The following is a 15,864-nucleotide window of genomic DNA, read 5'->3' as shown; positions in this document are numbered from 1 at the left end:
CACAGTTCGTAAAGCACATCATCAGAAAACAAATACATTCATTTATTGCCAAGGAACAAAGAAAATAATTTTACTTGAACAAAGTTTAAATGCATGAAATGCTTACAAGAAGTCAAGAGGTACAGTTCATTGAGACTTTGTGGTTAGGTTGTTTTTGGCAGAGTAGTCTGCAGTAGTGATACTAGAATCCAATGAGTCATTCCCTAACACATATTACATCCGCATAGGCCCATGCAAAGTTCATCACTAATACTTTTCATGTATTTAGCCCACAACATGATTGTTTCGATCATATAGTTTAATTTCTACCCTTGTGAAAATAAATCTGCATTATTTATCTTTTTGATCTTGAATTAAAAAAATACACTAAATTCTAATCCATCACTGGAGTAAAACAATTAAAATGATGGGGGGGGGGGGGGGGGGGGCTTCTTGTTACACAAGATATAGATATAGATATAGATATGAGGAACACAAAGGCCAAATTCCTTTAATCATCCATCACAAAGAGTAAAACCAGAGAATATAGTTCTGATGTGTAGAACAAAATTGTTGAGCTTCCCAAAATAGAAAGTGGAAGTAAGAAAACATCTAAAGCATTTCCACCATCAGGGCAATTATTAAGAAGTTCTAATCAACTAAAGATGTGACACATTGAGACCTTACAAATAATGCAATATTGCCAAAGATGACCGATAAACAGTTGTATAGTGTTTAAGTATTAATTCAGAAATGTGTAAATCCCCAGCTGAAAAAGCAAAAAGTTTCTGAATTGTCTGAACTAGAATTAGAAGGAATGTTTCTCTTCGACAAAGATGTCAGGGAAAGTTACCGCTGGCTTCGTGACAAGATGGCGGACGCAAACTTTCAAACTTTCGAAGGAAGCTGCTGGGAAAATCCTTGGAAACCCCGTTGCAGCCGGTTGTCATGACAAATTTCAAATGAGCATGTGCAGAAAAGTGGACCTCAATCTAAATGACTACCCCCCCCCCCCAAGCCCCAATGTGGATTTTTTGAATGAAAGATCAAAAAGACAAATGAAGCAGATGTAATGCTCATATTTACCAAGGGTGCCAATATTAGAGGTTGTTTATGCAAGTCTATTGCATGTATAATTGTTATACACAAATAAACTGTCTGCTTTTTGTAATTTAAATATGTTTGGAAACTGAAAGTGATGAAGCTCTTCAAAGCCCACCAGTTTGCAAAAAGTAGGCATAGGCCCCTATTTGTATTCACATGCTGTTTTCCAACAGATTAATGCATTCATTTAAGGTTGTTTTAACATTATGTATTTCATTTCTGAGCAATTACATCTTGCTTGTGCTTCATTGCTTTTCATGCATGCATAACATGCTTTTGAAAAGGTTTAAACATCTCCCTCCTCGTGGTGGCGCGAGGCTGCATGTTCCCTTTCAACTAAAGAGCAACCAAAGAAGAGCCACCCAAAAACGCGCGCAGGAACAGCAACGTGTTCATAAGAACTCCCTGGCCTGCAGGATTTATTAAAACTACGGAGATTTAACAAGACCAATGGACCAATTGCTAAAAACAGCGAAGAGAAGAAGATGCCGATTAAGGCGATTTAACTCAGGCGGAAGTGGCAGAAAAAAAGAAAAGAAAGTGAAGTTCATTCATTAATTTCCTCCTCGCAACAGTGGGCGGAATTTAAGTCAGATGGGGGATTTTGAAAAGTAAGCTTTTTTTTTTCTTTTAGCTTAGTGAATGTGTTTATCATTACGGTATGACATTAAAACAGACAGACATTGAGCAGTCCTTGAACTTTCTGGACGTTGATTTGCAGATTTAGGTTGCGGTTGTGAAACGCAACGGAATAAGTTCTTCAGATCTCAAGCAAGCAACTGATTACTAAAAGAAGTGCAAAATCCTGCCTGTTACTTGCCTCACAAGTCACGAACATAAGCTAAGCTTGTTTATTTTTTAGTGATCTATTTTATTTTTCATCAGATTTGAGACCGCTTGAACACTCGGGTGCCATGTTAAGCTGAACAGCGCATCGACAAAGACATGGAAAACGGTTTAAAATCTTTCTGAAATCGTTCTGTTTCTCTCTCCATTTATTTGTTCATTTGTTACATTGTTCAGCTGGTTAATAATATTTCCACGTCCTGGCTGGTGACTTTGTTTGAAACCATCCATTTTCCCCAGCGGTGCAGCATGTGCCCTGCTGGCTTCATGTTTGCCACAACCGTCAGAAAAATGTTTCCAGTCTTTGAAGCCCGTATTAATGAATCTATCCTCATAAGCTGCTTCAGCGAAATGACGACAAGACTTACAAAAAACAGCATCTCTTGAGATGCTCATTTCTTGATGAATTTAAAATAAAATAAGCTGCTTTGTTTTGTTTTACGTTTCGTATCGGAAAACTGTCTGTGTCTGTCTTGAATGGATGACGTCCGCCAACGTCATTCATTTCATTGGATCACTTGCTGGTGGGGTAGAAGCCGCTGATTGGCTGAGAAGCTTTCACTCAAAGCTTTCCTCGGGCTGCTTATTGGATGAACCGCTAGAATGAAAATCACTCACTACTCATTGGCCTGGGCCAAAATGGGTGGGTCCGGACCTTAAATGGGTGGGCCCAGGCCCACCCGGGCCCAATGGTAGCGCCGCGGCTGCTGGCAACACTGATGACACAGATGTGGGTAGTGCCCGTCTGGCCATGTTGCGTAGACTCAGACGAGTATTAAAGTTTGCCGCGCGGACGGGAGGCTGGACGCAGTTGTCCCAGTCTAAACACACTTTAAAACGGATACAAAAACACACTTGATGGCCACTCCACATGCCAGTATGGAAGCCACCAGCAGAGGTGAGGAATACTTTTTTACTTCAGCGTGCGTTTAAACCGATCTGATGCGCTTCGGCTACGCCTGTGAAGTTAGTTTGAAGTTTCACATTCATCAGACGCTCGGTTTCATATCAATTAAACTCTTTGATTTGAACCCAGACTAACTCGGATAGACATGCATAAATGCACTTTACGTTTCACAAGGCTTCATTTCTAGAAATAAATAGATATAAATCAACTATGCAAATTAATGAAACAATAAAACTACTTGACAGTATGCTATAAAACCAATAGTAAATTGCATAAAGCTCAATCTGTTTTTATAATAATTTTAGAACTTTTAAAGCATGCAATAATATAAATAAATTAAATGGCAATATCTAAATTTATCAAACCAGCTGTAAAAATCTCTGAATATTATATTTCCTATAATGCACAAGTCTTGTTTTTCTGGGTTAGACCTGTATTGTATTTCTATATGGTACTGAAACAATATATCTTTTTTAATATTTTATATTATACACACTTAAATTCATCAGACTTTGATATTGTTTGAGAGAGAGGTATGAAACAACTTTAAAATATTCTAATATTATTCCCTATAATGCACAAAGCTTGTTTTTTCTGATTATGCCTGTATTGTTTTTATATATGGTACTGGAACCATATAAAAAATCTTTATATTCTTTACCAGGCATACGGTGATGATTTGACAGTATGATAACCTTAAGCTAAAAATAAAAATCACGATTTAACAGTATCACAGTATTGTTGTTACAGCTCTAAAATGTGTTATTTTTAAATGTCTGGGTAAAAAAGATAAAACTGAACTGATATATATATATATATATATATATATATATATTTCCTATCACATACATAATTTTATTTAATAATAACCCAATTTGTAGCAAAGCTCTGTGAAACTAGCTGATGAACTAAACAAACCGCAGAAGCTGTGAATGAGCATCAGTCTCTGACAGGAAGTGCGTATGCTTCAGCACACATGCTGCACACTACATCGTTTCCTAGGGTAGGGCCCTATGAAATCCACTTTATTTTTTCAACGCACGTGCGTTCAGATCAGGGTTGCCAGGTTTTCACAACAAATCCTGCCCAGTTGCTTCTCAAAACTAGCCCAGTCGCGCTTCCAGAAGGTTCCCCGATAAAAAATTGCTTCCCGGGGTTAAAATATACGTTTTTTTAGCAGAGTTGCCTTGGTAACATTGGCATTTTAGGGGCTAATTCACTTTATTTGTATTGGGGTCGCTTTGATCCACGGACATGAAAAACAACCACCACAGACTTAGCAACACCTGTTGGCATTTACTACACCGAGCCGTAATTCACTGACAATCTACACAAAATCGATGTTAAAATCGCAGGCGATTCTTTGTCGATTTTGAAAGCGATTTTGTGTTAGTTGTTGGTAGACTATGGCTCTGTGTAGTAACTGCCGCTCCACCTGAACCAGTGTTGCCAAGTCTGCGAATGTTTTTCATGTCCGCGGTTTGAAGCAACCCCAATAGCAATATCGTAATATTTAGCCCCTAAAATGTGAATTTGACCAGGGAAACCCTTCCAAAAAATTATATTGTAACCCCGGGAAGCAATGTTTATCGAGGAACCTCCCGGAAACGCAATTAGGCTAGTTTTGGACTAGTTTTAAGAAGCAACTGGGCAGGATTTGTTGTGAAGACCTGGCAACCCTGATCTGAACGCACATGCTGGAGATATACTTCTAATTACAGGAGCGTCTTTACTGATGAGATGGGCATGAAAATCGCATTCGGTTTTTTGCACAGCCCTAATACCAATCAAACCGTATGTAACAATAATAAAACTCCATACTCATTGGGAAGAAGGAGGCGGGAACCGGCGCACAATCAATACACATTTTAATAATTGAAAATAAACACCCTCGAGACTGCGCTCTACTCCCAAAAAATACAAATAAGTAGATTGGGTTGCAGGAGCTGTTAATGGTGTGAACGGTGCCCGGCGGTGGCACTGGACGGCCCTCGGCGGACGGCGCGACACTCCTCCGCCGCCCGATGGACGGCGACGGCTCCTCCGGTTTTGGGCAGCCGGCAGGAGTCCCCCGTTCCCTGCCCCTCCGGATTCCTTCGCGGAGGCAGCAGGCTCCGGCCCCCTGGCGAACGGCGCCGACTTCTTCGCTCCCTCACGGAGCGAAGAATGCCGGACGCTCCCCATATCGTGGGCAGCCGGCAGCGAGCTCACCCGTCCCCGGCAACTCGCTCCAGCCCACCGCCTCGAGCGTCCCTGGCGGCACACACCTCGCCAGCTCGAGGGCACCGCGGATTCACCACAGCGGCGAGGGATCTTCAGCAGCACGTCCCTCCTTCTCCCGGGCTTCGGCACCACTGTAACAATAATAAAACTCCATACTCATCGGGAAGAAGGAGGCGGGAACCGGCGCACAATCAATACACATTTTAATAATTGAAAATAAACACCAAAACAGCGCGTCAGCCCCTCACGGCGACTGACGCGCACAAATAAAAGCCAAAACATAAAATAATGTCCCAGGCCTGGTCCTCTCTCGTCCTTCACGGTCGTCACTCCAGTTTTATATCCTTCCATCTCCTACGTGGGACTCGATACTGGCGGTGGGGCGCAGGTGTAGCTCATCTCCAATCACTACACCTGGCCTCACTCCTCGTTCCCACGCCTCTCGGCCCCACCCCACTCGCCACACCGTACTTTTATTTTGACGGGTTGCTGTAAATACCTTTACACTTCTGTGTACCGTATTCAGACTATAAGTCGCACCTGAGTATAAGTCGCATCAGCCCAAAAATACGTCATGATGAGGAAAAAAAACATATATAAGTCGCACTGGACTATAAGTCACATTTATTTAGGACCAAGAATAGGAAACATTACGCAGGAGGGCGCTCTGTGCTGCTCAGCTCATCTCTGTAGACGGTAATGTTTTCTCTTTGTTCATTTCTCTGGGTCCATGTCAAATTAATTTTGATAAATAAGTCGCACCTGACTATAAGTCGCAGGACGAGCCAAACTTTGAAAAAAAGCGCGACTTATAGTCCGGAAAATACGGTATGTGATACGACACTAGTTTTACTCTTATCAAACGGTCAAATGCTCATGAAGTGACTCTCAGAGCAGTTCTGGAGATGATGTTTATGTGTTTGTGTCATCATTTAGTGAGACGGCTGACGCTGAAATCACCGCGACCTAGGGACGCTCCGATCACAGAAAGCTGTATCTAACTATCTGATCACAGATACCGATATTTTTATAGCTTTCTTTTTATCATGTAGAATTATTTATAGTGAGGGTCCAATCAGTGTTGTACATTTTTGTGTCAATGCATGTTCATATTTACTGCAAACAATGTGCTGTTACTTTAGTTCAGCGCAGCAAAAAACAGACTCTGCGTGGAAAAAACCTCAAGCTCTGCGTGGAAGCTCTCTCTGCACTGCAGCTCACTCACATAGTAATGTCTTATCTTATGACAGGTGGGATATTTGAGTGTCTCCTAAGGTCTCTGAGAAGAGTCTGGAGACTCCTGTGCTGCCGTGGACCTGAAGAGACTGGTGTGTGTCTGAACTATTTCCGCAGAATCAGTAGGAAACCCTTCAAGTCATTAGCATACTTCTGAATAGATCAGGAGTTCATGAACAGGAAATAGCAGTGTGTATGAAAATGTAACCGTTTGAATATTACATTAATTGAATACAGTGTTACTTTGTACTACATAAACATGAAACGCTGCGTCAAAAACTAATTTCTCTATGTAATGTTTTATTAGAAATCAAGCTTTCAGTGGAAGAAACATCACCAGTGTTCATTGACCATAGCTCTGTCCGTCCATGGTGAAGATGAGGTGAGACACACATTGATTGTCTTTTTATTAACCTGCAGAATTGTGGTAATGTGAATTTTTGCATCTCAAATAAGGGTTGGGTTTTTTGCGATACCGGTGCCATATCGATACTTTTAAAATGGTATTGGTGCCAGAAACGATACTTAAAAAAAAAAAAAAAAAAAAAGCCACAAAAGGCTATGGATAACATTTAAAGAACTTTAAAAATATTTAAAATAAATCCATGGTTTCACTAGGGATGGGTACTGAAACATGGTATTAAAATGGCCCCGGGGCTAAATTATGAAAGACCGTAGTATCCGTAAGATCTGACGCTATCGGTTCTGCTTTCGGTACTGGAGGAAAAAAATTAATGTACTATGTATTTTTTGCTTAATAATGTTATCGTGCACATTTTATCTCACCAAACATTTCTGATGTGCGATCATATTAAGACGTTTGTTTGTGAGATCTGCGAGATCGCTCATGCGCGCCGCGGAGGCAGTCTGTCAGTCTCACACACACACACATACACACACACATCAAGAATGAGCGAGGCGCACACACAGACATAACAGTATGAAAACTCCCGCTTAATAATAGTGACGATGGCGAAGAGATTTGCTTAATAATGTTATCGTGCAAAATTTATCTTACCAAGCATTTCTAATTTGCGATATTATTAAGACGTTTGTCTGTGAGATCTGCGAGATCTCTCATGCGTGCCGCGAAGGCTGTCTGTCAGTCACACACACACACACACACACACACACACAACAAGAATGAGCTTGGTGCACACACATGCATAAGCTTTGGGGGAAAAAATTAGAAAGCGGCGCACCTAGCGTTTTCAACGCGTTTTTATACACGATATGTGAACGGCCCCTTACAGTACGGAAACTCCTGCTTAATACAAAGAGTGACGATGGCGGAAAGAGCAAAACGTTCCAAAGTGTGGTTAAACTTCACTAGAGCTGATGCAGACAACGCTGGTGGTCATAAGTGCAACAGAATGTTTGCATGTAAGGGCGGAAACAAGCATCTTTCAAAAGTATGTGCAGACAGAGAAAAAGTTTTCGACTGCCTAACACAACACAAAGTAACGATAAGAATACCGTTAAACTACCGGACCGTTAAGCAGTATCGGTAAGAGTAGTAATACCGTTAAAACCTTAACGATACCCATCCCTAAGTTTCACACGCTCCTTGGATGATCTAATTTCCCAAGCTTCTAAGCCTAATAAATGTATTTCATGATCTGGGTCATTGTTTAATACAAAACCACACATAATGTTTCTACTGTATCTCTGCCAATCAGTCCAATATTAAACGAGTGCTGTCTGTCACTGTCTTTAATCAGTTCTGCTCATTCTTTATAAAGTAGCAACAAATGTCGTTTGTAAAGGACAGTACTGTGCAAAAGTCTTAGTATTTTCACCCCAAAAAGGTTTAGCCAGTTATTTATATCTTTTGCTGTAGTACGTCAGTAGGAAATATCAGTTTACATTTCCAAACATTAATTTTGCCATTAATTTTAATAATCTAGTGATATTTTTGAATGGAGAAGCAGTCTGACAACAGACGGTGATCCACACAGAGATCTGATCTCACCATCATTGAATCTGTCCGTGATTACATGAAGAAACAGATTAAACGGAGAAAAAATAAATGTAAACTGATATTTTCTACTGACACACTACAGCAAAAGATAAATAACTGTCCAAACACGAAATTACTGCTGTGCCTTAGACTTTTGCACAGTAGTGTAGGTATAAAGCAAGTATGATTAAGTTAACTACAACCGGTTCGGTGAGGTATGAGAATTTGTGCACATACATGTAAGAAAAGAAGCAACGGGCACTACTGACAAGTACACACAGTCACAAAAAATGGGAGGCATGTGGATGTCCACGAAGAGCCTCCTCGCACACTCTCCGATGACTAATGCTCATTTGCAGATGCAGAAATTATAACACAGGCTTTGCACACACACACACATGGTCTCTCTCTGTACAACACTTGAGAGTCTGAGAGTTGAGAGTCAGCAGTGTGTTTGCTTTAAATGTCGTGATTTTCAACCGATGTAAACAATGGCAGGATGCTTAAAAGTGTAGATGTGATACCCGCTAAATGTAATAATTGTACTAAATCACAGATACATATTTAGTCTGCTATCCCTGCTCTGTGAAGTAACGTGAGGGAGGAAATTAGTTTTTTAATTAGCCTGTTATCTGCAAGCCAAATAGCATTTAATAAAATAATAAAAGTTAAGCTTTCAAGGTGTTTTACAGCCTACTTCAAGTGAGTGTTACAGATTTTATAGCCCTCCATTTGGCATTTCTGTGTGTGAGAAAGAGGGAGAGAGAGCGTGCACGGGAGAGTAAAGGAGTGTGTGTGTGTGTGTGTGTGTGTGTGTGTGTGTGTGTGGTTGGTTATGCCGAGCAACAGAGTTAGGAAGTTTCAAGTCGTCAAGGGATAGTTTCATTTTTCATCAGCTTCCTTTTTAATGATATGAGTGGAGAGGGCTTTGGCCTCCATGAAAAAAAAAGTGAGCATTCCTTTAGAAAGTCCCTTAAAAAGACCAGCTCGCACCAGCTGGAGTGGGAGTGGTCATGTGACTCATTACGCTCTTATCTACACACAGCCTGTGGGAGTCCTGCAATTCTGCCTCAGACACGTGTATAAAAAAACAAACAAACCTGGGCATAATGTAGGAAATGTATAACAAATATTTTTAGTGGTTTTAAACCTGTAGCTTTTCCAAACTGCGCAATACCTTAAAACCAGTTATCGTCCCATGCCTAGGTGTGACCAATGTGGCAGATACACAAAATATGCAGTGTCAGATACACTGCATTAGATCAAAAAAAATTTTTTTGCCCGTTCTTTTCTTTTGAGATTGAAATGTCTCAGGTATTCACTTATTCAGTGTTTCAAACTGTGGTAAAAATGTAAAACTTGTAAAAAATGCAAACGTAACAATACATTTACCTCAGAAAAAAACATTTGGCATCCAAAAGCTCAGCAGTCAGCTAGAAAAAATAACTGTGAAGTGTTCAATACAGGTCCTTCTCAAAAAATTAGCATATTGTGATAACAGTTCATTATTTTCCATAATGTAGTGATAAAAATTTAACTTTAATATATTTTAGATTCATTGCACACCAACTGAAATATTTCAGGTCTTTTATTGTTTTAATACTGATGATTTTGGCATACAGCTCATGAAAACCCAAAATTCCTATCTCAAAAAATTAGCATATTTCATCCGACCAATAAAAGAAAAGTGTTTTTAATACAAAAAAGTCAACCTTCAAATAATAATGTTCAGTTATGCACTCAATACTTGGTCGGGAATCCTTTTGCAGAAATGACTGCTTCAATGCGGCAATCAGCCTGTGGCACTGCTGAGGTGTTATGGAGGCCCAGGATGCTTCGATAGCGGCCTTAAGCTCATCCAGAGTGTTGGGTCTTGCGTCTCAAAACTTTCTCTTCACAATATCCCACAGATTCTCTGTGGGGTTCAGGTCAGGAGAGTTGGCAGGCCAATTGAGCACAGTAATACCATGGTCAGTAAACCATTTACCCGTGGTTTTGGCACTGTGAGCAGGTGCCAGGTCGTGCTGAAAAACGAAATCTTCATCTCCATAAAGCTTTTCAGCAGATGGAAGCATGAAGTGCTCCAAAATCTCCTGATAGCTAGCTGCATTGACCCTGCCCTTGATAAAACACAGTGGACCAACACCAGCAGCTGACATGGCACCCCAGACCATCACTGACTGTGGGTACTTGACACTGGACTTCAGGCATTTTGGCATTTCCTTCTCCCCAGTCTTCCTCCAGACTCTGGCACCTTGATACCGAATGACATCCAAAATTTGCTTTCATCCGAAAAAAGTATTTTGGACCACTGAGCAACACTCCAGTGCTGCTTCTCTGTAGCCCATTTCCTGCACACGCCTGTGCACGGTGGCTCTGGATGTTTCTACTCCAGACTCAGTCCACTGCTTCCGCAGGTCGCCCAAGGTCTGGAATCGGTCCTTCTCCACAATCTTCCTCAGGGTCCGGTCACCTCTTCTCGTTGAGCAGCGTTTTTTGCCACACTTTTTTCCTTCCCACAGACTTCCCACTGAGGTGCCTTGATACAGCACTCTGGGAACAGCCTATTCGTTCAGAAATTTCTTTCTTTGTCTTACCCTCTCGCTTGAGGGTGTCAATGATGGCCTTCTGGACAGCAGTCAGGTCGGCAGTCTTACCCATGATTGCGGTTTTGAGTAATGAACCAGGCTGGGAGTTTTCAGTAGCCTCAGGAATCTGTTGCAGATGTTTAGAGTTAATTAGTTGATTCAGATGATTAGGTTAATAGCTCGTTTAGAGAAACTTTTCATGATATGCAAATTTGAGAGAGGAATTTTGGGTTTTCATGAGCTGTATGCCAAAATCATCAGTATTAAAACAATAAGAGACCTGAAATATTTCAGTTGGTGTGCAATGAATCTAAAATATATGAAAGTTTAATTTTTATCATTACATTATGGAAAATAATGAACTGTTATCACAATATGCTAATTTTTTGAGAAGGACCTGTACATACGCCATATTGCATATTCATATTTATACTTAACCTGTTGTCTACATAAGAAAAAATTCAAGGAGCTAAAGATAAAATTAAAGGGGGGGGGGGGGGGGTGAAATGCTCGTTTTCACTCAATATCCTGTTAATCTTGAGTACCTATGGAGTAGTACTGCATCCTTCATAACTCCAAAAAGTCTTTAGTTTTATTATATTCATAAGAGAAAGATAGTCTGTACCGATTTTTCCCGGAAAAACACGAGCGCCTGGAGGCGTGACGTGTGGGCGGAGCTAAAGAATCACGAGCGCGAATAGGCTTTTGCGTTGAGAGCATGTGGAAGCTGTGACATTACCGTGAGGGAAAACCCATCATCCAAAACAAACCATGGCTTACAGTCAGATTCAGCCGTTTATTTATGATCCAGAATCAGATCCCGAGGCTGAAACTGAACGAAAGCAGCAGCAGCAATGACTCGCTCCGAGCGGGGCTCGAACCCGAGTCTCCGGCATGGGAGGTGGACGCACTAACAAGGAGGCAGAGATATTTGAAGCAGTTTTACTCACCGCCTGCGGTTCCAACACACGATCGTGACCCTTTTTCCTTGGGATTGCATCATCCTTAAGAAATAAACGATACGCAAATACGTGGTCAAACTGGGCCTTGTTTGTAAAACAAGCATCTTTGAAATGCAGGGAACAAACACAAACACTTGCACAACTCCGTTGATGCTCTGTAAAAATAAACTCCATCCACTGGTCCCTTAATGCTGTTTTTTTTTTTTTTTGGTAATCTGTGCAGGGTTGTCTTGCCCTGGCAACCAAAAACACACTTCTTTTGTGACTTTTCGCGACGCTCTCGCTCTGATCAGGCTGTGCTCAGCCCCCCTTTAAACATCTCCTATATAATCTAAATGTTACTAATGAAGAAAAACAGACGGGATGTGTGCAAGACATGTGGTGACATCTATAGGATGCATTGATTAGGAGCCCAAACACGCTTGATGGCCAAGTGATGCTGATCTGTGATATTGGCACAGATTCTCCGTAATGATTCTTTGAGACCGTACAGTTCAAGTTGGAAAAGATGTGTAGTGTTAAAACAACATCAACAACAAATAAACGTGTTTATTCTGTGGCACTTAAAAAAAAGGGTCGCCTAATTTTGTTTCTGGAAGGAGCCACTGGCTCCTTGGTTATTTTTTTATGGAGATAAAAAACTGACTAAAAGTTTAGAGTCATTTATAAGTTAGTTTATTGCTATTTATGCATTAGAAAATAAGGACCTAGCACTGATCATTTTAATAAAAAGAACAAAACTGTTATTCAAACTGAGATATATACACTATTATATACAGAAATCGAGCAAAGAACATTCCCCACTTTCGAAAAAAAAACTCCCTTTATAATTACTGAAGCTGAACAGATGGCAAAAGCAATCTCATATCCACACTTAGTATTTAGAGAATTTGCAAGAGCAGAGTTCAGTAAGTGAGGCTGTGCACTGAAACAAACCTCAACCTTTCAGTGGTGACCAAACTAAACTCCTTTGATTTTTGATGCAACATGAGCAGATCTAAATTTAAAGTCCTAATCAACACTTATTTCATTCAGACATTTCACTTTGTGCCAGTGTTTAAGGTAGATTAATCTCATGTAGGATGTTTCTATAATTAACCCCCTAACAAAAATACGGTCCTCAACATATGACTCAATTGTTTGAGTCAGTGATTTCTATTTATTTGTTCCATCTTTAGTGCATTGTACTTCATCTCAGTGTTTGAATTCAAATAGTTTAGTTTTTCATTTAGCGTGCTAGCTTTGTGCACTCACCCAGTGCATTCAAAACTGAGGTGTTTTCACTGCTGCGGTTTCCATTTCTCCTCACACTTGTGATGTGATTTCGACACATTACAGAGTTGAGTTACTAAAAAAAAAAAAAAAGTCAAGACACAGTTTCCTCTATCACCAATACCCAAAGAAACCACACATCAGCTGTTTTGTGCATTGGCTGTGAAAGTGCTGACTTCATCGTATAGCCATCATCATCCATCCAAATCCATCCTGATTTAAGGAGCTCGGCCATGTAAAGTTAGCGACAGTAGAACTACAGCACATGCTTATAATAAACAGTGTTATTATATTAGCATCTGTTTGTGTGGATGCTAAAACAGTTATCACTCTTGGTTTGAATGGGCTTTTGATTCAAACATGCTTATTGCTCATGACCCCTTCACCTCTTTCCTTCATAGATGATTATAATGAATCCACTGAAGACCAGACAGATGACAGAAATTTTGGACCTACATTTTAAAGCCAAGTTTAAAAGACTGAGAAAATGGGTATACTTCTCCTCGAATCATTGGTCCAGCTGTCCGACATGTCCATCTGTCTGCCATACTGACATGAAATGTGACTGCTGCCAAAAAGTGATGTGTAATGGCCAAGTTATGTGCATTTTATCATTCTTACCTGCTCAGGTGACCATCGTTTGCACAAGCTCTTCTGCCATTGTCTCCTCATACTAATAGACCCAAGTTGTTTGTTCCATGCAAGGAGGCATTAGATCTTTAGCGAGATAATGAAGTGCTGTACCAGTGAAGTGTCCTTAAATTTTAGACCGGTACTGTTGTTTCAAGTACTGTCTATTGGTTTTAATAAGCGTATGCACATGTAGGTGCATAAGCAAAAGCTGTGGCTGAATGTTTTCATACAGAAATCATGATTCATCCATAAGTTACAGTAATGCAAAGTCTTTGCACCATCTTAGTTTGCTCTGGATGAGAATGCACCTCTAGAGAGCAAGGTTTGTTTGATAGTCCCTCATTTAGAGTTCATTACGGCAAGAACAAGTAACGTTTGTGAATCTGTCAAGAATTGTGTGTGAACTTTATGCACTTAAATATGCAACAGATGATTAGTGACTGAGGCCTGATATCTTCTGATGCATTTAATTTAGGTTTTGTGCTGGTCCGTTCTCTACAGGGTAGTTAATGATTTTGTTTAACACTTACAATGGTTTCTTACAAAGAGTTGTACCACAGCTGATGGATTTTATTATGCTGTTCTACTTGAACTTCTTAAAGGGATAGTTCACCCAGAAATGAAAACTCTTGTCATTTGCTTTTTGTGTGGAAACGCAAAAGATGATTTAATGAATGTTAGTAAGCAAACAGTTTTGGTTAACATCGACTTCCACTGTTTGGCCAAAAAAACACTTGGATTAAACCATCTTTGGTTACACAGAAGAAAAAGTTATACAGGTTTGCATTCAGGGGGTAAAGTGACAGAAGCTGAATTGTCCCTTCAAGCAGAAGCTTGTCACTCAGGGCATGACTGTTTACAGTCAGGATTGGAAATGTTATTTATAATATGTGGAGATTCAATTAGATTCAACCTGATTATGTAGATGTTACACATTTCAATACTAGGAGCAGAATAGAGACAATCATATTTGACCCTCTTGACTCAGGCAATGATAAAACCAACAGTTTAGGGACCTTTTCTTTTTTAATATGCATGCTCCAAAACCTGTCTGGTTGGATTTTTGACATTTAGGGATTCCCCTAAAATCCAGGGAAGCATAGGATTCAGGAGTGTTGCAACAAACTTTATCACCATTACTTGAGTATTTATAAGTAGGCATGAGGGAAGTTATGATTTCTCACAATGTGCCTTCACTGGAAGTAAGTGACTACTAATCACTTCCATCGCTACCAACAAAGCTGTGTCAACAGCGCAAATGAGCAATATTGCATGTTTTGCATACCACGCACTTTGCCCAAACTGGTGTCACAGTTGAGTGGATACTCTCATGAGTACTAGTGGGATTCTTAACTGGAGGTTTGTTTTAACCGTATACTGGTTGTTTTCTTTGATTCAGCCCCAAAAATTACAATTAAAAGTGCTTTTGTGACCCTTCATAAAAAATAAATAAATAAAAAAAAACCTGTGTTACACAATCTCTTCTCCAGCTAGTCCAGACTGGTGCCTGTCCTGAAGCAGGGTTTCTCAAACTCACCTTCTTGTACTTTTCTAGTAATCCCAAAGACCTTAAGTAGTTCAGGTGGATTTTACCAGTTGAGAAACCCAGCCCTAAAGGTTTCAATTGTATCATCTTTTGATTATTTTGATTTTTGCTAAGAAACCGAAGCACTTTTTTTTTCACATCATGGATGTTATGAAGTTAAATATGTCAGGGAATACCAGTGTATTAAGCAACCAATAATGTGTGTATATATATGATTTATGAATGCAATACTGTGATAGGATGTTTTAGGAAGGCTTTTTAATATAATTATTTCTTGTCTATAAGTGTTTGTACATGTTGCTTTAACCACATACAGACTGAATGTGTTGTATATTTTGAACAAATAAAGTAAAAATGATCCAAATCCATTTTGCTGCACTTATTTATATTGCACTAGATTGCATCAGGTCTTTAACAGGCATGTCTCCAGTTACGTATGCAAAATAGGATGTTTTTACATAATGCATCAGTGTATATAACCAAGTAAAATCTACAGAAGAGACATACTATCCTAACTTACTGCAGTGCTTCACTACTAAGAGATCAACAGTAAAGTCAACAGTACATATAGCTTAGGTCACAAGTCATGGATCATCCAGGTACTGATG

General features: G+C 40.0%; 1 long non-coding RNA gene across 2 annotated transcripts; it reads left to right on the top strand.

The window, feature by feature from the left end:
• The first annotated feature begins 1,438 nt into the window (after nt 1–1,438).
• LOC113051841 (uncharacterized) lies at nt 1,439–15,624 on the top strand. Of its 2 annotated transcripts, none has more exons than XR_003276952.1 (4): nt 1,439–1,694; nt 6,310–6,387; nt 6,603–6,677; nt 13,479–15,624. It is a non-coding gene; the product is annotated as an uncharacterized LOC113051841 (long non-coding RNA). The 2 variants fall into 2 exon arrangements; XR_003276953.1 differs by lacking the exon at nt 1,439–1,694 and adding an exon at nt 1,750–2,827.
• Nucleotides 15,625–15,864: the final 240 nt, after the last annotated feature.

Source organism: Carassius auratus, chromosome 3 (genome assembly GCF_003368295.1).
Source record: "Carassius auratus strain Wakin chromosome 3, ASM336829v1, whole genome shotgun sequence".
In the NCBI taxonomy this organism is placed as follows: Eukaryota; Metazoa; Chordata; class Actinopteri; order Cypriniformes; family Cyprinidae; genus Carassius; species Carassius auratus.
Note: the sequence above shows the minus strand (reverse complement) of the source record. Positions and strands in the feature narration are given on the sequence as shown.